This window comes from Schistocerca cancellata, chromosome 6 (assembly GCF_023864275.1).
Source record: "Schistocerca cancellata isolate TAMUIC-IGC-003103 chromosome 6, iqSchCanc2.1, whole genome shotgun sequence".
NCBI classification, from domain to species: domain Eukaryota; kingdom Metazoa; phylum Arthropoda; class Insecta; order Orthoptera; family Acrididae; genus Schistocerca; species Schistocerca cancellata.
Window position 1 is genome coordinate 631863805 of NC_064631.1, and position 23664 is coordinate 631887468.

Genomic DNA, 23664 nt, shown 5'->3' on the forward strand with positions numbered 1-23664 from the left:
CTTTGAGAAACCCATTTTCAGAGATGGTTGCGGGGCTCAGCTGTTCGCTAGAGGATCTCAGATGAAACACCTTTCAGCCGTCAAATATCTAGTCTTATTTTATTTGGCAACCAGTTTCAGCATTTTACTACGCCATCTTCAGGTCCCTGACCGATGTGCACGACAAATCTACCTCGGCTGTGATCAATTAGTGGCCGGCAATACTTTTATTAGGAGATATTTGGTACAGTGATCACTTCAACCATCACTTGCTGGTCAGTCGATCGAAGTGATCACTGTACCAAATGTCTACTAATAACAGCATTGACGGCCACTGCTTTGATCACAGCCGAGGTAGATTTGTCCCACACGTCGGTCAGGGAACTGAAGATAGCGTAGTAAAATGCTGAAAACGGTTGCCAAGTTTTTGGAATTTGTTTGCTGTGTTTAATTGGACAGTTAACTAAATCTTCAGTTTACTGTGATTAACTTGTGTGCTTATCATTTCTGCTTCTGTCCAGCTTACCTAATACGACAGTTGCGGCTCCACGAACTCGCATGCGACTTAACATCTGAGGTCATCAGTCCCCTACAACTTAGAACTACTTAAACCCAACTAAACTAAGGACAGCACACACATCCATGCCCAAGGCAGGATTCGAACCTGCGACCGTAGCAGTCGCTCGGTTCCGGACTGAAGCGCCTAGAACAGCACGGCCAAAGCGGCCGGCGATATCTCATACACAAACAGTAGTTGAGCGGCGTTGCCTGGTGAAACGTTGTTATGATGCCTCGTGTAAGGAGGAGACATGTGTACCATCACGTTTCCGATTTTGATAAAGGTTGGATTGCAGCCTATCGCGATTGCTGTTTATCGTATCGCGACATTCCTGCCCGCGTTGGTCGAGATCCCATGACTGTTAGCAGAATATCGAATCGGTGTGTTCAGTAGGGTAATACGGAACGACGTGCTGGATCCCAATGGCCTCGTATCACTAGCAGTCGAGATGACAGGCATCTTATCCGCATGGCAGTAACGGATCGTGCAGCCACATCACGATCCCGGAGACAACAGATGGGGATGTTTCCTAGACAACAACCATCTGCTCGAACAGTTCGATGACGTTTGCAGCAGCATGGGCTATCAGCTCGGATACCGTGGCTGCGGTACCCTTGACGCTGCATCACAGACAGGTGCGCCCGCGATGGTGTACTACACGACGAACCTGGGTGCACGAATGGCAAAACGTAATTTTTTCTGATGAATCCAGGTTCTGTTTACAGCATCATGATGGTCGCATCCGTGTTTGGTGACATCGCGGTGAACGCACATTGGAAGCGTGTATTCGTCTTCGCCATACTGGCGTATCACCAGGCGTGATGGTATCGGATACCATTTGTTACACGTCTCGGTCTTCTCTTGTTCGCATTGACGGCACTTTGAACAGTGGACATTTCATTCGATCCCTGTGAAACCTTACATTTCAGCAGGATAATTAAGGCACGACCGTATGTTGCAGGTGCTGTACGGGCCTTTCTGGATACATAAAATGTTCGACTGCTGTCCTGGTCAGCTCATTCTCCAGATCTCTCACCAGTTGAAATCGTCTGGTCAATTGTGTCCGAGCAACTGGCTCGTCACAATACTTCAGGCACTACTCTTGATGAACTGTGGTATCGTGTTGAAGCTGCATGGGCAGCTGTACCTGTACACGCCATCCAAGCCCTGTTTGACTCAATGCCCAGGCGTATTAAGGCAGTTATTACGACCAGAGGTGGTTGTTCTGGGTACTGATTTGTCAGGATCTATACACCAAATTTGCGTGAAAATGTAATCCCATGTCAGTTGTAGTATAATATATTTGTCCCATAAATACCCATTTATTGTCTGCATTTCTTCATGGTGTAGCAATCTTATTGGCCAGTAGTGTTAGACGAAGAAAGTAAATACTATTTGTATGTACATTCCTGAACCTTGCAATATCCAAAGCCGGGCATCACGGGAAACGTGATCCGTGAGTAGACGATGAACGTAGGCGAGCAGCGAGTACGGTACCTCCTAAGTCGTCACAGGGAATACAGGGTGTCGAGTAGTATGGAGAATTTCGTAAACGAGGAATTCGATCCTGAGTGGTTGGAGAAATCTAGACCGTCCTGATATTCCCTGTCGCACTGTAGAACAAGTACTTCAAACTGTAAATCAAACGAACGGGCCAGTGACAGCTTTTCAGTTTTGCAATTATGTTGTGCAGTTAATTCTGATTTAATTCCCAACATGCCCAGCCCTCCATCTGTAACACATAATCTAATAAATTCCATAACAAAGCTATATTTTCCACTCTTTCTTCAGCACTGCTAAGAATGTCATATCCAGCTGTGTACCTGTGAAACCTACACATTCAGAGAGCGCTAAAGAATGTATTCGAAGTCCGCACAAAGATTTTGCAAGCTTGCTTTGAACGACTTCTGTCATAACCTATGTAGGGCATGTGATTGCCATGCTTCATACAGCACCAGGCGTAAATATTTCACCTGAAATGGAGACAGATGTTCACCTGCAAATGCCAAGTATTCTTTTACAAAATCACAACGCGTGAGATGCCGCAGGGACTTTGCTAAAATATTGCATTCTTTTAGCTCACTCCAACGGTACACACATGATTTGACTTCCTCTCTTCCTCTTCTTCACAGTGCTCCCTTTTATATTCTAGCTCTTTGACATCCAGCGGGACTTACGTGACCATAACAGGTTATCAGAGGGAACCAGTTGGAATTTGTTGCGTATTATGGCTCTGTATAAGTGTCCTACTCGTAAAGGGAAGCCTGCTAATTGTCACTGATTGCACCTGTAGGTTGTGGTCTCCCTAAGTGGCATTTATCATGTGATGTCGCGACCACGATACAGTCCCCACTTTACACCAACGTCTCTGCTCGCTAGCGAGAGCCACAGCAACCGCGAGAAGACACACTCGGAAACAGCCAGTGGTTAATTCTTAATCGAAACCTATAACGTAAGTAGGTAGGTTGAAAAAGAATTAATTACAACGTTTTTTGGCGGGGGCATCTAGTAGTGGAAGAAACGCGAGTGTGCCTCCTTTGTGAAATAAAAGTAGTCAGGACTTTGCCAGACGGGAATGCCCGCCATTGTGTGTGGGTGAAGAATGGAACGCCAGTGGGAGCCGGCAGGGGGCCTTCGGCGATGTCCGCCATAGAAGATGCTCCATCCGGCTGTATCTGCCGTTGCCATCGTAGGCGACACTTCAGCTGTCGTTTTGGAGATTCACTCCGAAAACACAGGTGATCCGTTGGCGCTCGTTTCGATTCTACTTTCGATTGAGGCGCGCTCTTTGGTTTTCGACTAAACGAGATGGCAAGGTGGCACTCGGTCACGGCAGGACGTTTGTGACGAGCACGGGAGGCTAGTGAGAAAGAGGATGCGAAGTGAGAACAAACAGAAAGTGCTTCCCTGTACGACCAGACAGGTGGGTTTTGCATTTTCTTGGTCACAATGTGATGTTCCCGTGGTCGAGGTGGTCCTGCAAGAGCATCTTCTCGACCATTTGCATGTTGCGGAAGATGTTTTGCTTCCGCCTTCCCCTTCGTCAATGATTTCTAGCTTGTAAGTAAAGTGTTTCGTATTTGGAAGATGACGGATTGTATGTGGGTGTTTTGTCTAGCCATGTTTAGCAACTGCTATTGCTTTTACTTCCGGCGCTGTTCATTGCGTGGTACAGAAAGTGCCTTTTAAACTGAAACGTAAGGTTCGAGCGTCGATATATTCTGTGTTACACTCTTTTTAAAAGAGAGGAAAAAAATTGCAGCAAATTTCCTTGTGACTGTTATATAAGTTACCTGTTCTATCGTGTAAATTTGACCTTGATAAGAAAGGAGTTCTTTCTATGGTACTGAGAGTAAACTGTGTGCTACCATTTACCTTCTTTTCTAATATAAAATATTTAAAGTGTTTCACTTGTTTCCCTTCGACCGCCGGTAGGAGTCGTGTTTTCAGTATCTACCTTTGGAGTACCAAGCACACACACTCCGTTATATGAAACATCACTCACTGGTTTATTGCGTCGCTATGGCAAAGAGATGTTGAAGGGCGCTACTGTTATATAGCTGATTCTAGGTGCAACCTGTAATTAGGCCAATTGCTATACTTTCTGTTAATTCGGTCACAGGGTTTGTCAATAAACCAATACCGCAGTAATGATTAAAGGTAGGGAGTTTATTTTAAAAATGCTTCATTTCCATTGATTATTAATTATTTAATTGACGTTCCCGAAACCTACCCATTCTACTCAGTTTGGTACTGACATACATTTTTCGTTCGCAAGGTCGGTAAAGGTTAAGTTTGTTTTTTTGTTTTTGTTTTGTTTTTTTTTTTTTTGTTTTTTTTTACCACAACCGGCGTTCAGTGCTAATGGCCAGTTTAGACCAGGGCTCCGATGCCTGGCCACGCGCAGAAAATGTATTAAAAAGATCAGCCATCATTTAAGGCAAATTAGTTGCACTCTTGTCATGACCAATAGAAGGAATTAGGTGTTTTTCTAATTTTAAAACCCTTATAACGTTACCGCAATGTGGTTGTGATTCTTTCATTTGTTTCAATCTTAAAGGCTACTTTTTTCTGTGGATTAGTATTTTGATTGTTTAATACCGTTAATTTGTCTTACTGCGGTTTTACCTTAGGTACAGTTAATGCTGTATGTGATTTCGAGTTGTCATAAATTTCGGTACATATTGTTCACTTTCTAAGGTGGACTTTTTTTTTTTTGTTATCGACATGCACGTCAGAGAGAGAGCGATTTATGTTACTGTTAAACAAGCTTTGGCCTTGTAGTGGCACAGTATTTAGATCTGTGCAGTCTGACACATTCTTAGTTGGAGTGTGGTAGGTGATGAATGTATTTAGTAGCGTTCTGTTGACCTGTGATTGTATCTGTTATGTCAAAGTAAATTTATTGGAAATGATAGCGAGGATGAATACAATGTATATATTAAAAGACGAAACAAATATATAGTTTGAATAACGTTATTTTTTTAACAGAAGAAGTTTGAGGAGAGACCGCCACACTGCGCACCTGAGCTGTAGATATGATTATTGGCAGTCAGTTAACTTCGTTCACTTGCTCTGAGCTGAGAGAAAGACCATCTCAGTTAACTGAATCATGCATTAAGATATCAAGTGACTAAACCAGGGCTTAACAACTAGCCGGTTTTGAGCGCGAGTACTCGCGTCTGCTCAGGTACGTGCTCGCGAGCAGGTGCAAGGTCCCGGAGTAGGGAGGGAGGGGTTGGGAGGGGACATGCGCGCGCACGTTTGAATAGGGCCGCAACGTGCCTATTGAATTCGCGCCGACTGTGTAACGTTTAAAATACTACGATCAGCTTTAACAGTCACTTCGCTGGTTAAGAATCATGTCAAGTCGCCGTTGTGTAACCCCAACCATGCTTTCACAGTTCAACCCCCATTGGGAGGAATTGTATCTGTTTACAGAGAAAGTTGGTGTTGCAAAATGTTCAGTATGTCACTAAACGCTGAATTCTTTTAGGAAATTTAATTTGCAGCGACATTATATGTCGTACCACGCGAAAGACTACGGAAGTGGAAAATGTGATGGACCAGATCGTGCACAGGAAGTTATTAAACTTAAAAGGAAGCTATTCGAAGAAGATCTGGATGACGAAGAAAAATCAACTGAAGCAGCTCTGAGTGAGTTACAAAATTGCTTTCCTTTTAGCAAAACCCCTGCGGCCCCTCACTGATGTTTGGTAGTTGCAGCGGAAAATTTGTGTCCATCTCAAGTTGAACAGTTTCGGATTGTGCCACTCTCTAACATGACCATTATGCGTCGCATGCAGGACATGGCAGATGACTTCCAGAGCCAGCTTGCAAATATCTGTAAAGATTTTATGGCGTATTCTCTAGCTCTGGACGAAAGTGTTGATATCACTGGAATAGCGCAGCTTGCCATATTTATTAGAGGTGTTAATAGAGATCTTCAGGTGAGGGAGGAGCTCCTCGATGTAGTAGCCATGAAGAACACTACAACCGGAAGTGATATTTTATGTAGTGTTGAAGAAAGTGTTGAAAATATAGGATTGTCGTGGAATTCTTTAGTTTCAGTGTCTACAGACGGTGCACCAGCGATGACAGGGAAAATAATCAGGTTTAGTTGCGCTGTTGAAGGAGAAAATGCAAGAACTGACCGTGCCGAATGAAAGAAGGGACGTTCACTGTGTGATCCACCAGGAAAACATATGGGCAAAGAGTATCACTCTAAAATATGTGATGATTGTTGTTGTTCGTACAACCAATTATGTAAGGAAGCATGGGCTACAACACAGGCAATTTTAAGGCTTTCTTGAGGATGTAGAAAGCCAGTATGGTAGCCTGCCTTATTACAGCGAGGTCCGCTGGCTTGGTCGTGGCGAATTATTAAATCGATTTTTTTGCCTATTAGATGAGATAAATATGTTCATGGAAATAAATAACATGTGTGTTCCTGAATTGAAAGAGCCTTCATGAAAATGTGATCTCACGTTCTTAGCAGATTTAACTAGCCATCTGAATGCCTTGAACATTTCACTATAAGGTAATGATCTGCTAATTACTCATTTCATCGATCGAATACGAGCTTTTAAAATGAGATTGACACTTTGGGTGAGTCAGCTGAAAACAGGAAATCTAGCTCATTTTCCTAAATTATCATGCTGTTCACAAAGACTGTGAACGTTATCCACATTAGTTGCCCTTAAGGAAGAATTTGATCAACACTTTCAAGATCTGATAGCACTAGACAGTGATTTTGATCTGTTCTCCTCTCCATATTCAGCGAATATTGAAGAGATTCGTCCTGAGCTGCAACTAGAAATTATTGACCCGTAGTGTGACAGAGAATACAGAGACAAATTTCAGAACAAGAAAAACATTTTGGATTCTACAGACACTTCCCTCAGGATAGGTTTCCTCGTTTGCACAAACTGGCGGCTACAATAATATCAATGTTCGGTTCCACGTATGTTTGTGAACAACTGTTCCCTGCAATGAAACGTAACAAGACGCGCCTGAGAAACGCATTGTCTGATCGAAATTTAAACTGCACGCTGCGCCTACAATGCCCAAGAACAATTACTCCGAAAATAGACGCTATTGTAAAGGGCAAAAAGTACAAGATAACCGAGAGTCCCACACTTCAAGTGACACCTTTTATTGTGTAACAGTTCACAAATTAATACACTAAGCTAATAAAATTATTACATTCTCCTTTATTTGTTTCATTAGTTGCAGTAATAATTCGTGAGTGATATCCCTGCAGGCGGCCGCGGATTTACATTGACTGGCGGCAGCTTTTGTGTGCCCCACGTGACTCTCCCCACTCTTCGCTCTGGTCCGGTAGTGGGGATATCGTGCTCGCGCTGCTCCGTGCCCGCGCCTTGCTGCTCACAGCTTGCTCCGCGAGCACGTATGTTGTGAAGCCCTGGACTACACTGTTTGACTTTTATACAACTTTTCTGTTAACATTGTACCTTTTGTACGTAAATCATTTTTCACTTTGGTAAGCATAGTATTTTTCATACCAGCTTTATGTGTGAAGATCACACGAAGCTTTACTCTGTCTTTTTGGATACATACTTCCTTCTGAAATTGTTGTTTTGGAATATCATTTCATAGGAATAGTTCCTCTCCGCATCCCACTGTTTAAAGGTTTATCATAACGCATCACCACATGGCACCACGTCGTACGTAAGAGTTTGAATGTAGTTTGAAAATTTTGTTTAGAAACAGAAATCTATCTTAGCTGCTGCCTGCTTGCTGTTTACTGCTAAGCAATCGAGAAATCTGCAACACCGTTGTCAAGAAGCGAGGTAAGTGGAAATTAGGATTAGGGCGAGATAATTTCCTTACTTCAGTTGCGCGTTTAATGTAAGAGAATTTATATTCAGTCCAGTTCAATTCAAATTCAATTCTGTTTAGGGCCAAAGGTAACCATAAGAATTTAAGTTGTGTAACATTGTGTGTGATACCTTTTATAGTGTGGGAGGTAAATTTGGTCTAAATTTCAAATAGAGAAACATGTAGTGGGAGGGTTACAACTTCGACAGTTGAAAGGTTGATCATGTAATTTCAAGCCGCTAAAATTTGAGTCTGGTCGCTGTTGTCTTGTTTAAGTGCTACATTGTTATTGTCTATCCATTTACATTCTGAGTATGGTATGAAGTTGTTGTTTGTTTCCCAATATCCAGCTCTTTCACTCAACAGCATTTTCTGGCACCGACTAAGGCGTAATTGTCAACATTCACCTAGAAACCCTTAAATGTGTAGTAGACTAAAGAGTATAGATCGTTACCATCTGCTGCGGAAAATAAAGGAACTTCCCCCATTTTGTGAATGGAGCCCTGCAGCATCAATGACTAATCATGAAGCTGTAGCGATTGTTCAGAACTGCTTTGTAATAAACTACCATGTTTTCTATGAATACAACAATCATATTTAAACCAATAATGAGACAGTTCCATCAGTTAGAGTGAATTGCTGACTCTGCAAGTTAGAAAATTTCTTCCAGAACATTTAGCGAGGACTAATAACAGGTAGATCCGGAGCTGCATGGTACGGTCACGCCAAAATCAGTACTGTGGAGACATGGCAGATATGTGATCTTCCCGACCACCTTGTTGCGCCACTACTTTTAAATTTGGCATTCGTATTCGGGAGCTAAGTGAGCAAAAAGCTGCCACTGTATTTCTCTTCCAGAAGATGAAAGGAGCCGAGATGACGCGACGGAAGTCTCCACCCAGGCACTAAAGTGAATCTGGTTGCCACATGCCTAGCCCCTCTGTCTGTTGCCGAAGCTGGAGCGCTGTCGACTGAAACGTTATCGACGCAACGTTGCACGAGTACCAACTGTCACAGTGGTGCCATCGACTACACTTCGAGCGAGCCTAGCGCTACACCGCTTTTATGGCCTATGTGGTCGAATCTGATTTCTTGTCGCAGTACTGTGTGTAGATTGGACACATATACAGCTTGCTCCATTTACGCAACATGTGCATCGCCCGCAGCCAACTCTGAGATGTACTCCACGCCAGGCGTTGACCTGATGCAGTCCAGCCTAACTACTGCTAAGCACTGCCTCCACTAGTTTTCGGTCTGTAGGCTGCAGCTAATCCTGATGCGGCCGGGGCCACCTGCTGTCTGACTTCAGGGTGCCTACCAAGGGTTAAATGGTCCTCAGTAATGATCAAGAGCAACATAACTTACTGCGGAGCCGCCATATGTACTGCATGTACACACTCTCCTATGATAGACTCGTATCAGCGTAACGCTGACGCTATATCGTCCGTCGGGTTTCCTTGGCTCGTCACCGGATTTGAATGGCTCCTGCTCCTGGTCGCAGCTTAGGCTGTTAACTTATTGCTCATTTGCGCTAAACGGCATGACCGCCTTAGTTCGGAGTTTGCTGCAACGGCGTGCCCGCCGTCTGTCGAGGACTGACGCAGCTCCACAAGCGCCGGGATGTTGACGTCACTCCATCACTGTCGCCGCCCGTCCAGCTTGCAGGCTCTGTCGCGCTGGCCGCGTCCTGCTGTTGCCTGCCGAGCCGAACTAACACTGGCAGCCGGGGCCAGACCGTGCCACTGTGCGCTGCCCTCAGTGATACGACGCCTATGACTGCTGTATTGGTCATCTATGTAAAAGAAATGTTAATATTTTATTTTTATTTACACGTAAAGTTCTGTAGAATCAAATTGAGGATCACATCTCTAAAGTCATGGAACGTGTCAGTACATGAAATTACACTATAAAACTAATAACAGATAAAAATAAAACGTTTATGAACCCGAAAAAACTCAGTCAATATGTTTAAGTTAACGCAATCAAGAATAAAAGAATCAGCTTAATTTTTCAAGGAACTCCTCGACACAATAGGAGTGACCCATGATGAAACTCTACAGTTCCGATTTGAAGGCACGTGGATTACTGCTAAGATTTTTGAATTCAAGTGGTAGCTTATTGAAAATGGATGCAGCAGTATACTGCACACCTTTCTGCACAAGAATGAAAGAAGTCTCCTTCAAATGCACGGCTGGCCGCGGTGGTCTAGCGGTTCTAGGCGCTCAGTCCGGAAACGCGCGACTGCTACGGTCGCAGGTTCGAATCCTGCCTGGGGCATAGATGTGTGTGATGTTCTTAGGTTAGTTAGGTTTAAGTAGTTGTAAGTTCTAGGGGACTGATGACCACAGATGTTAAGTCCAATAGTGCTCAGAGCCATTCTGAACCATTCAAATGCACATTTGATTTCTGCTGAGTATTAACTGAGTGAAAGCACTTATTCTTGGGATTAAGCTAATATTGTAATATTGTTAACACCAAATTAAGTAAGGAATATATATATATATATATATATATATATATATATATATATATATATATATATATCTCGAAATACCCAGAGTCGTTAACAGGGGTCGAAAAGAGGTTCGTTTGCCCGAACCACCCATTTCTTAGACAGAAATATCCTTTTAGAATGGGAAGGATCACCCAAAAATATAATACCACGCAACATAAGCCAATGAAAATGAGCAAAGTAGACTATTTTTCGTGTCGAATGATCACCCACTTCAGATTCCGTTCGAATAGTAAAATGGTCATTAACTCTTTGAACAAGATCCTGACCTTGGACTTTCCCCGACAGTTTACTATCTATCTGAACAGCTAGAAATTTGATCTGTTCAGTTTCAGTAATCACATGCACATTCAGTGAAATTAAAACGTCAGGATTTGTTGAATTGTGTGTAAGAAACTGTAAAAACTGAGTCTTACCATGGTTTAGCGCTAGTTTATTTTCTACAAGCATGAACTTTGGTCATGAACTGCACTATGCGAAACCGAGCCAATGTTGCACACAACACACCTTACTAACAAGATAGTGTCATCAGTAAACTGAAATATTTTAGACCCATAATACTAGACGGCATATCCTTTATATAAATAACGAGCTGGAGTGGCCCCAACACTGATCCGTGGGACAAACCCCAATTGACCATACCCCACACCACAGCCATTTTCAACACTGATGACCTTTTGCTGTCTGTTTCTAAAATAAGAGGTAAGCCAATTGTGAGCTGCTTCCAGTATTCTGTAATGGTCCAACTTCTAGAGCAATATTTTGTGATCAGCACAATCAAACGCCTTAGTTAAATCAAAACATTTTGTTCATCCTATCAAGTAACTCACAGAGAAAAGAGATTACAGCATTTTCAGTTGTTAAACCTCTAAAGCGATATGTACATTTGATAGCAAATGGTGTGATGTAAAATGATCAATTATCCTTACATGCACAGGCTTTTCAATAACCGTAGCAAAGACTGATGGCATGGAAATAAGTCAAAAATTTTTATGAAGCTGCTTTACTACTGAGTACTGTAATCGTTCAGGAAACTGACCATTCCTAATGGAAAAACTACAAATATGGCTAAATACAGACCTAACATGTGCAGCACAGTACTTTAATACTCTGCTAGGCACTCCAACAAGACCATAAGCGTCCTTCAGTGATTTAATTATTGACTCAACCTCCCCCTTCTCTGAAGCACAGAGGAGTATTTCAGATACCAATCTCGGAAAGGCATTGGCCAAGAAAGTCATATGTTTAGAAATGGTCAGAAAATAATTGTTAAATACTGTACATATATCTGATTTATCAGTAACAGAAATATTTTACTACGAACTGACTTTAAACCGTCGACGTTGTGCTGCTGACCAGACACTTCCTTCAACACTGACCATCCGGTTTTAATGTTATCCTGTGAGTTAGCTATTCTATTTGCATACCACATACTCTTTGCCTTCCTAATAAGATTTTAAAGCACCTTAGAATACTGTTTGTTATGGCCTACTGTAGCTTGATTGTGACTACTTCTAACATTCTGATACAATTCCCACTTTGCTCTACATGATATCCTTATCCCACTAGTCAGCCACCTGGCCTGCCTATTACTGCTAGTAGCCCTTTTAGAACGTTCTAAAGGAAATTAACTCTCAAAGAGCATGAGAAATCTGTTAAGGAAAGCATTATATTTAGAAAATATGTTGTCCGCACTATGAACATCCTCCCACTTTTGCTCCTTGACAAGTTTTAAATAACTTTCTATTCTTGTTGGATTAACTTTACTACATAATTTGTAATTACATGTGACATTTGTTTGAGTACAAAAAACTTTCAGTGTTAAAATATGTGCATCATGGTCTGAAAAGCCAATTCACCCTATTATTAACAGAATGCCCATCTAGTAATGGAGAATGAATAAAAATTTTGCGTATGGCGGTGTTACTGTTCCACTGCATCCTAGTTGAAAAAAACACAGTGTGCATCAGATCACAATAATTTAGGAGATCTACCAACATCTTTTTCCTTGCACCATCATATACAAAATTTATATTGAAGTCACCAAATATAACTAATTTTTTGTACTTCCTACGAAGTTAATCAAGAACCCTGTCTAACTTGAGGAGAAATGCATTCAAATATCTGTTCAGAGCAGTGCCGTGATACGTCTATGGACTCAAATAGAATGCTGTTTTTTACGTACATAGCTTCTCCCCCACCCTGCAAGAGAGTACTTGAAAAAGTGCCAGCTAATCTGTAGCCTGGTAAAGGAAGCCTTTGAATTGTCAAATTATTTAGTGGGACTTCAACATACGAATAATTTCATAGTCAACACCTTCAAGCTTTTCACTGACTTTATCTCTAATACCTCTTATGGTTTGATGAAATATGCTAATTCCTTCCCTACTTGGAAACATTACATCTTCTGAAAGTGAGCCCTTAGCTAGAGGGACTTCTTTTAAGCAGGTATGCCTATCAGATGACTTCAACCTAAAGAAGGTGCATCTCTACAACTACTATACGAATTTTTCCTAGAGCGATCCCACCACTACCCATTACACTGTCACCTATAAGCATTGCCAAACTCCCCTTCCCATACCCATTGAGGTGTTGACCGTGCTTAGTGAAACCTTATCTACTGATAGACCCAACTGTTCGTTCGTTCATAAACTTAAATCTCCAAAAGTGTGCAAACGTCAGCTAGTGACTGGATGGGCTTCGCACTTGAAAGATTAAGTAGGCTATCTAAGTCCAAACGACTTGACTGGCGTAGCGTACTTTCTTTACAGATCAAGTTAAGTAACTCAGTATCATCACTTTCACATAGCTAACGAAATGTTAGCAGCGCATGGAGAGAAAGTTTCGTGGAGGCATGAATGGTATTAGTTAGAGAAATGGATCACCAAAGCCGCTGCCGCACGTCCACAAGAAGGATGAATTTCGCAAGTTGAATGATATTGGGTTTTCCATAATGAATGGGCGTTTGGACTGACATCTCATGCCAATGAAAGAAGCAGATCCCGTTCTAGATACTAGGGTGGTGCATAAGTTAGCAGCTTCTTTGTTTCGCAAGATGGTATTCCGGTTGCAATGGGTGTATTTATCGACTGTTATTTTTTATTTGTAGTACACTGTCTAGTTTGAGTTTACATATTGTCATTTTAGTGAGCGGAGCTGTGGATGCTAGAAAATGAAGAGCTAAGTGGACAAATAAGAGCATTTCTGACATATTCCTTTGTTTGAGTCCAGTAGAGAGGTGACAACAGAGGAGGCAGCTAGAAATATTTGTGCCGTTTATGGGAATAATGCCAGTGGCCAGGGCAAGGTGAGAGAAAGCTTGTTTTTTTTCTTTTTTCTTTTAAGGAGGGTCGTTTTGACATTAGTGATCCTCCATGCTCGACAGACACTGGGATATTTGAAGAAGATGGTTTAACCCTTCGGTTGGTGCGCCTTCCATACATCCATGAGTGGGCGCGTTGGGGGTTTTACACAACAATTTTATTACACATTTATCCTAAGGAAAATTAATCTTTATATAATTGCCAGTTACATTTTATTGGAGAAGACATAACATTACATGGCTCTATAAACATAATATTTTATTTATTTGTTGCCTTCGCAATCGTGTATTATTAGCATTGCAATTCATAACAGGCCAATATTCTTTATTGCCTTCATGGTTCTTTTAATTATGTCACTTAATTGCACTTATTCACGTGAAAAGAAAGTAACAGGGGAACACATTATGAAATGGAGCATTCATAAAATATCACTCCTGTTTATGATTGTGAGAAAATTAGTAAGCTTTCATTTGCATCAGAAAGTCTTCAGGACGTACAATTACACGGTGCCTGTCAAATGCCTACTTTTTCTCCATTTCCATTCTTTCATGAGACCTAATGAAACACATGTTTCTATAAAAGTAATATATTTTAGCAAATCTATATCTAAAATTGTAAAAAGTAATGAAAATTTCATAGGGTAACTTTGATTCGACTCGAATATTCATTATATACTAATATACAAGAAAGAAAAACACAAGTATAGAAAATACTTACATTACAAGGGGCGTAGCGGCAAACACACCGCAAACGCAACACTCACGTTTCAAACAACAATAGATATCAAACTGCAGGAAGCATGAAACGCGCTAATGTAGTGAGTGGTGATATGTGCTGAGAATAAAAAATACGTATCTGGATGTGGACGCAACTGTAATGCTATCTGTGATACTAACAGAAAACTAAATCTTGCGGCAAACTACCATAGTCGCGCCCACCGAAGGGTTGAACGCGTGAATTCACAATGATCCACATCATTGTTCTGAAGAACACGCAAATGTCAACAGCTGTGATTATTCGACTATTGTGCAACTTTTTCATACGGTGATAAATTTACAAATGTTACGTGTACCACACGCTCTAAGACCAAATCACATAAATTAGCGGGTGGCCATATGTACATCTCTGTTTCCTCATAGTCAGTTGGCTCGTGAACACCGATCATTACTACTCTGTATCGTTACTGATTACGAGAAATGGCATCTTTTGTTAATATAAGGAAACGAAAGCCATGGATGGACTCAAACAAAGCAGCAAATCCCCATACAGAGACCAGTGCGAATCCACAAAAGATAATATTATGCATAAGCTGGAACAGAGATGGGGTAGTGTATAAGGAATTGATTCCGCTGGGTGTGTAAACTTCAGTGCTAAGATTTATTTTCAACAAGTGAGATGTCTTGCGCACGCAGCTTAAGAACAGCGACCTGGAAGACTGCGTGAAGTTAGTTAATTTTAGTTAGTTACGTGTTCCATTGATCAATAGCACGGAAAACAGTTATGAAGTGGAACGTGTCAAATGCACAAAAAATGCTCACAGGAAAGAAGTTTTTTTCTTTTTTTGTTTACATTATAGTGTCATTTCTTAATATTTATATTATCCATCCCATTCCCTTAATGGGAACAAAATGCATTTATTATATCTCCAGATTTATTTACTCATATTCAAGAATTCACCTCTGGTATAGAAGAAGTTGTCAAGGAGGTATGATTTCAATTTGTTTTTTATATTATTACTGCTGTCTGTCAGACATTTTATTTCATTTGGTAATTTATCAAAAAGTTTTATAGCAGCATATTTTACCCTTTTCTGTGTCAAAGTTAGGTTAAGTAAAGGATAGTGTAGGTCTTTCTTTCTTCTGGTATTGTAAACATGAATGTCGCTGTTGATTTTAAACTGGTCCATGTTGTTGAGGAAAACTGTCATTACTGTGTAAATGTACTGTGAAGCAGTTGTAAGAATTCCTAACATTTTAAACAGATGCCTACAAGATGTGCGACTATGAACCCCACACATTATTCTAACTACTTTCTTTTGAGCAGTGAATACCTTTTGCCTAAGTGTTGAGTTGCCCCTGAATACTATTCTGTATAACATCAGAGAGTGGCAGTATGCAAAATATGTCAGCTTACTAATTTATACATCCTTAAAATTGGCAATTATTCTGATTGCAAAAGTTGCTGAACCTAGTCGCTTTAGGAGATCCAAAATATGAATTTTCCAAGTAAGATTCTTATCTATATGTACTCCCAAAAACTTAGTATGCTCTACCCTGGCTCCTGATTTCTTTTCATGTGCTATGTTTAGTGAAGAAATTATACTTTTTGCAGCAAAAATTTGGATTTACTGTGCTTTTCAAAGTTCAGAGGAAGCCCTTTCGTAGAAAATCAATTAATAACTTTTCCAAAGACCTTATTTGTATCATTTTCTATTGGACTTCCTCTTACTGGATTAATAATTATGCTTGTAACATCAGCAAACAGTGTGAGTACAGCATCTTGTTTCTCATAAGGAGGGAGGTCATTCACATATATCAAGAACACGAGGGGATCCGTGATCGAACCTTGTGGAACACCTAATGTAACTTCATCCCAGTTAGATGAAGTGGCAAACTCCTTTGAATCACTTGAAGCATATGAAGAGAGTTTTTGCTTCTTGTTCTGTAGATATCACTTAAACCTGATGATGCTCCACGAAAACGCCTACCTGCATTCTGCTAGACTGACAAAAGCACTATACAGGTGATGGGTTGGGTAGTCATTCCGCACACAACTGATTCATCTGATGTTGCGCCCACACATTTTCACCTTTTCCGCTCTCTATCAAAAAATCTTCTAGTAACTTCCTTTCCGGATGAAAAGGCGCTCTAAACTTGGCTCGACGAGTTCTATTCGCCAAAACCATATGATTTATACAGTCACGGAAACTTGGAGTTACCCCAGCGTTGCAGACTGTGAACGAAAGTACATTTTAAATGACTAAAGACTCAGTTATGAGTGCCTGTTGTGTTTATTGAAGTTATAGAGAAACGCCAGGAACTTTTGCAGTAACCTGTTTATATGTTTACAACAAATGTAAACATTGTATTCGAGTTGTGTGGGTGTATGTGTATATACGTGTGTGTGTTGTGTGTGTGTGTGTGTGTGTGTTTGTGTGTGTGTGGTGTGAGCGACTCAGTCTATAACGGAGGCCAGCTGATAAAAGAAAAAAAAAGAAAAAATAAAAGCAGTCACTGTGTACGTGTTTTGGTCGTGTTACAACAAACCCCTTCCGAAACCTAGTGCGCCCTGTGATTCATTGTTGACACTCACTACCGCAGTTCTTTGTCGTGGACTCTTCATGACAGAAAAAGCCTTGGTACGCAAAGTATCGCTTCCACATCTAGGTTTGGTTCATGAAAAGTAGAAAACTGAAAGCTCAGTCATATACTGCGTTGCGGAAAGAACGTCATGTCTTTAAACGAAGCAAAGTTGTTCGAACAGTTTTAAGGAAAATAATTTACGTCAACCATAAAAAATAAAACACTACATATTTTTCATTCGTATCTTTCTTCATTCTGTAGGTGTTCTCAAACGTTGCAGAATTAAGAGTGTGAATTGCGATTGATAATCTGAGGGAAGCAGGAACTGGCTGTCTGAAACTGTCGTTGTGCATCTTTAGAAGTATTAAGAAACCCTGTATATTCATCCGCAACAAATTTCTGAATCCCGTTGAAGAACATCGTGCATCTGTGTTTATGATCTTTAAAAAGCCTAAATCCTGTTTCGCCAATGGAGATTAGTTTACAGCTCTTCTGAATAATTTGAAAGTGTCAAAACACATAATACCTTTTGTCTCAACTAGCAGAGAATCGCCCTCGCATCTATGTTTGATTCAAGGAAAGCAGGAAGCTTTTTTTATAGAAACGAAATAAAGCGGCATCCCATGCTGTGCATAACTTTGCCGACTGCGAGGATGAAAATGTTGTGATTTTGTCTGCTGTGAATATGTGCGGTTTCGTTTTCCTTCTAGTTATCAGATTTAACTACGACGGTAGGACATGTAAACGATTAGAGAAATTGTTTCTCCCGTACATATACTTTCTCATTATATGTATTTTTAAACAAAAATCTTCTACAGGACACTGGGTTGTTTTGTTTTATTCCTCGAAATCAATTTTCACAGAATACATGTAAGTTTTATTTATGGTTTATCACCTTATAACAAGAATACTGCTACTGAATTTGGATAAACAATAACAACGAACAAGGCTTACGGTCACAGAGAGATAGAGGTAGAACTAGATGGACTGAGAAGAGGAGAGGAAGTTGACAAGAATGGGGGAGGAGGAGATGGTTCAAATGGCTCTGAGCACTATGGGACTCAACATCTTAGGTCATAAGTCCCCTAGAACTTAGAACTACTTAAACCTAACTAACCTAAGGACATCACACACATCCATACCCGAGGCAGGATTCGAACCTGCGACCGTAGCAGTCCCGCGGTTCCGGACTGCAGCGCCAGAACAGCTAGACCACCGCGGCCGGCGGGGGGGAGGAGGAGAAGAACAGAGAAGGGGTAGTAGGGGATGGTGAGAGAGGGAGGAAGAGATAGTGGACACAGAAAGAGGTGAGAAGGTGATGGAGAGAGAGGGACGGAGGAGTATGAGGAGATGGACAACGGGAGTTCTGCGAGGATATGAACAGACAGAGGAAAGAAGAAAGGGATTAGGACGTATATCCAATTCACATACATATATAGCAATTGCATTATCAGGCATGCTAGCAATACGTGCACTTGTTATTATTCTCATACAGCTTATATGACTCTGCGATGGCCGACCACTTACTTCTATGTTTCTACTCCCCTGTTAACCATCCTGCGACAACTAAGTAACTTTCTGCTAGTCAATGAACACTCGAGCTAACCCGACCCTACTGTAAATTGGAACTGTGACAAGCAAAGCTGCGAAGCAGTAGACACTTCTATTTCTTATTCTTTTTCTTCTTCCACTTCCTGTATCTATAAGGCATTTCCCTGTTATTCATCTTTCCACTTCCTTCTCGTTCTTCTTAAGCAAGTTGTGCCCACTGGCCAACAATTTTTCATGAATGTGGTATTCTGTGGTCCTCCATTCTTGTTACATGATCCTACAATTGGTGCCTGTGTTCCATATTCTCATTTGAGCTTCTCGCTCCCAGTCCTTCTTTGATGTCAGCATTACATCTCCTGTAGTATAGTGTGTACCTAGCTACTCTGCACTGCGGTACTTGTATACTTTGCTCGTTTCCTTTTGTTCCACTCCAAGACTGACTTCCACATGTCATGGTTGGTACTGACATATCTTCTGTGGAACGTAAGTAGAGTTTCCTCTTTTATTTTAGTTCTGAGGTCTCTATAGATTATTCCTTTAACGTAATTCAATCTAATTTCTTTTGCAAGTCCATTCCTGGCATTAATACGATAGTACAACAGCTGCTGAGCCAGGGGGCCTATAGAGACATCCAATTACCATGTCTGAGCCTGCTTTAACCGTGACCTTCACCCAAATTATTTCACATTTGGAATCTCCGTCAATTTCCTTCGATACTATGGCACTTCTTATCGCTATAAACACGCCTCCTCCTTCACTGTCCAGCCTGTCTCTGTGGTATACATTTCAATCTGAGTTTAGGATTTCATTACTGTTTACGTCTGGTTTCAGCCAATTTTCTGTCCCTAGTACTATGTGGGCATTGTGACCGTTTATTAATGAGAGCAGTTCTGGGACCTTTCTATAGACGCTCCTGCAGTTTACTATTAGCAGATTAATATTGTTATTCCCTGTTGCATTTTGCCTACTCCTACCTCGCCGCGTCTCAGGAGACGTGTTGTCGGGCCTAGGGAGGGAATTGTCTAACCGAAACTAACTACTGAGGTAGCAGTGAAAATAAGTAGGAAAGAAAATAAATTGAGTAACAACTTGATTACGAAGTACTCGGTTGACAAGACACATCAAGAGTGTGAAGGGATCGACCATTTAGTAATATTTAACGGAGATTGGGGTGGAGGTTGGGGGACAGGGTGGCTAAAATTCCAGCCCTAAAGATGAGTGCAAAAAACTGGCTCTGAGCACTATGGGACTTAACATCTGTGGTCATCAGTCCCCTAGAACTTAGAACTACTTAAACCCAACTAACCTAAGGACATCACACACATCCATGCCCGAGGCCAGGTTTCGAACCTGCGACCGTAGCGGTCACGCGGTTCCAGACTGAAGCGCCTTTACCCGCACGGCCACACCGCCCGGCCAAGGTGGGTGTAGCAAGCATGTTCAATTGGCTGTGGGTAGCAGTACTTATTCGGAGGTGAAGTTGCTTCCTGATCGTGGAGTAGCTTAGAGTTAAGGCAGTCTTCGGATTAAAGACAGCAACAACAAAATTTCGACTTCCCTCCCGCGTTATTCCCGAGATTTTTGGTGCTCTCAGGAGACTTATCCCCACTTAAAGATGATTTTGGAGGATAAGTGCAATACCTTAAGGCAATTAAAGAATAGTGAGGAAGATCCGATTCGATTTGTATAAAAAGTATTGGGCTAATGTATCTAGACGAACGTACCGCACTGGTCACGAAAAAAGCACAGAAACGCAGTGACAAGTATTTACTAATTTCGACGCCCTTAATCTATTCAATGTCTCTCCATTTAGGCTGAAGGTGTTCTTGTATGTTATGTTGGTCTCCATGTAACTTTTTTGTCGTGAAAGAGAACAGATTTTTTACTGTCGCACTCTTTGCTGCTCCCCTGAACGCATCAACAACGCCGCAGAATAGGTTAAAGTTTAGACGGGAGTGCAAAAGCGAAATTCTCGGAGAAGTAAAAATGTATTCATTGAAAAAGCGGAAAGCGTCGCTACTGCGGCCCACAGTAAAATAAAAAGCGAGGTGCGCGGCCGCTCATGCGAATTGCAGACTGCCGCAGCTCGAATCTGCTCGGCTGCTGCGACTGGGCGGCTGCGCTGCGGAATCTCTGCCAGCGCTCGTTGTCTCCGCACCGGCTGCCTGCCTGCCTCTATGTATCCGTCCCTCTCCCTCCGGCGTCCCTGAAGGCCGTCCGCCGCTTCCCGTCTGCGTCAGGCCGCAGAGGCAGTGGCGGCGCGGCGCCGCGTGCCCACAAAGAGAAAGTTGGCGCGCCACCCAGCCCCAGGGAAGATTTGCGGCGGCAGGCCGAGCAGGATGGTTGGATGGTTAGAGGGCGGGGGCAGAGGGAGGCGGGATTCGTGGGTGGTGGGGGAGTGGGGCTGCTCTTCTTGCCAATGTGTACGTGCGCCCGGCTCTGGAGCGCAGGTTGGTGAGCCAAGTTTGCGAGCGACCTGCCCTAGTCTGCCAGAAGAGGCGAGGCGACAACCGGTTTCTGCAGGTTGGGGGCAGCAAGTGGATGGCGGGGAGCAGTGCGTGTGGGTGTGTGTGTGAATATAGAAGAGGAGAAGCACGGCGGACGACCACCGGAGGTTACGGAGTACCCGAGCTAAACACTCCACGCGTGCACTCAGTAGGGCGAGCATAAGTGGGAACTTCAAAGCAGCGAGATTTGTATAAATAACTCCACTTTATGCTGTGTATATGACTTTAACCTAGTTGTTATCTGTTGGTAAATTTGACCTGGAAATTTGTTCTTCCATGTTGTTGTTGTGGTCTTCAGTCCTGAGACTGGTTTGATGCAGCTCTCCATGCTACTCTATCCTGTGCAAGCTTCTTCATCTCCCAGTACTTACTACAGCCTACATCCTTCTGAATCTGCTTAGTGTATTCATCTCTTGGTCTCCCTCTACGATTTTTACCCTCCACGCTTCCCTCCAATACTAAATTAGTGATCCCTTGATGCCTCAGAACATGTCCTATCAACCGATCCCTTCTTCTAGTCAAGTTGTGCCACATGCTACTCTTCTCCCCAATTCTATTCAATACCTGCTTCATTAGTTATGCGATCTACCCATCTAATCTTCAGCATTCTTCTGTAGCACGACATTTCGAAAGCTTCTATCCTCTTCTTGTCTAAACCATTTATCGTCCACGTTTCACTTCCATACATGGCTGTTCTTCTATTAAGATTTTATATTTTACACTAGCGCTAGAAATCTTACGATTGTTCTTCTTTACATTCTAAGAAGCCTAAGGAACAAATAACAAAATAGATTTTCTAGTACTTTTTATAGCTTACGTTGTAGCACGTGTGTCCCTCTGGTGTCTGAGTCTTTACTTTCTCAAAACTCTGAAGTGCATAAATATCGGCAATAAAATTTCATTTCTATTTGTATGCGATGTACACATATGATTCTTTACAACAAGGAAGGAGCCTCCAAGGCAGTATACTGGAAGTGAGAAAGGAAACAATAGATAAAAGAATGCCGGTGTCACCTGTAAACGTTCTCCACACAGGTAACGGCAAATACTTTCACTACCGGAAACCAATGTTCAACACTAATTCGGACCAAAACAGGCATTTTTAGAGCCAACTCCAAAGATGTAAGCTTAAACGACGAGGGAATTAAAAGTAACAAGGAATAAGCAAGAAATCTTATCGACACTCTGCCAAACACATTAATGAGATGTATTATGCATTCAAGACACTCACAGAGCCGCATAAGGAAAAACAGCCGAATTACAAGGAATGCCACTAGGTTCAAAAGTACGACACCCCAAACACGGCAATGCCATATTCACTGGACCAGACATGATCGTTACGCCTGTCGATTGAACGACAAATAATGCCATTGAAATACTAACAGTCGAAAGGGGAAACTTCACAGACACATCCGTGTACAAACTTCAAGCAGAAAATATTGGTCAAGTGCAAGCAGGAGTTACATACAAACTGAAGTATGTATACAGACACTTCTTGCATCCTGTAAATCTTTTCATACCATTGTCTTGGACGCTTAAGTTTTTTACTCTGTCAAGAGATCGTGCACTGTTATGTGACTTACTCACATATTCCAACTCATACGTCTACTCGTCCCTGAGAAAAATTGTTATCAGCAAAGGGACAGACAGAGAGAAGGACAACAAAGTGATCATATAAGGGTTTCGCTTTTACCGAATGAGGTGCGCAACCCTAAAATTTCGCTTTCCCACCTCCAAAAACTTTTAACAAGCAATATAGGAGATTTCCACTGCCACAGCATCAACTGAGGCTACAGGGAAACAGATGTGAACAGATACTTGTTGGAGGTGTAGGAAGACACAAGTGTACTCCATATCCGTCATGACACAGAACTATCCTCCTTCATCCCAAGTGAAATATGGAAGTGCTGCTATAGCACTGATTACTGTATCACCAATTCTAACACACACTACTGCTGTATGAAAATGGTGTATCAGCTATTCCTCGATCCCAGCACACACGAACTGGGGCATAGGTGTAGGCCGCAGTTAAAACCAATACGGTGTCGACCCACAGAAGATTTAACTTCCGTAAGGTGAAGTGGATATATTTCCAGCAGATACTTGCAAAGTCATTGTGGACCTTGCCTCTACACCTGAAAATTTCCAGGAGTCTGTAAAAATACTTCAAACGCTCTCGAAACACTGCATACCACGTGTCTGCAGAGAGCAATACAACTCAGACCTCTCACACAGATCTAAGCAACTCCTTGTCGAATATGAGAAACTGTATCAGGAAGACCTTTATAAAGGTCAAACTGTAACATACGGTACAACGCTGATAGAAGTGAAGCGAGGCAAAATAAATGAATGCCGGCGTTGCAGAGGATGGACATGACACACTGAAGGAAAATAGTGTAGAATCTTATCAAAAATCTTGATGGTGTTCCAACAGGGTCCAGACAGCGTGCTGAGGTAACAACCAACCAAGTGGCCATCCAGCTCCTCTTGAGTAAAACAACAAAATGCGCCTTTGACACTGAAAGAACTCAACCAGGGTCTTTTTATGAAAAATGATAGCGCGGCTGGATGGATGGTATGTGCTCGGATC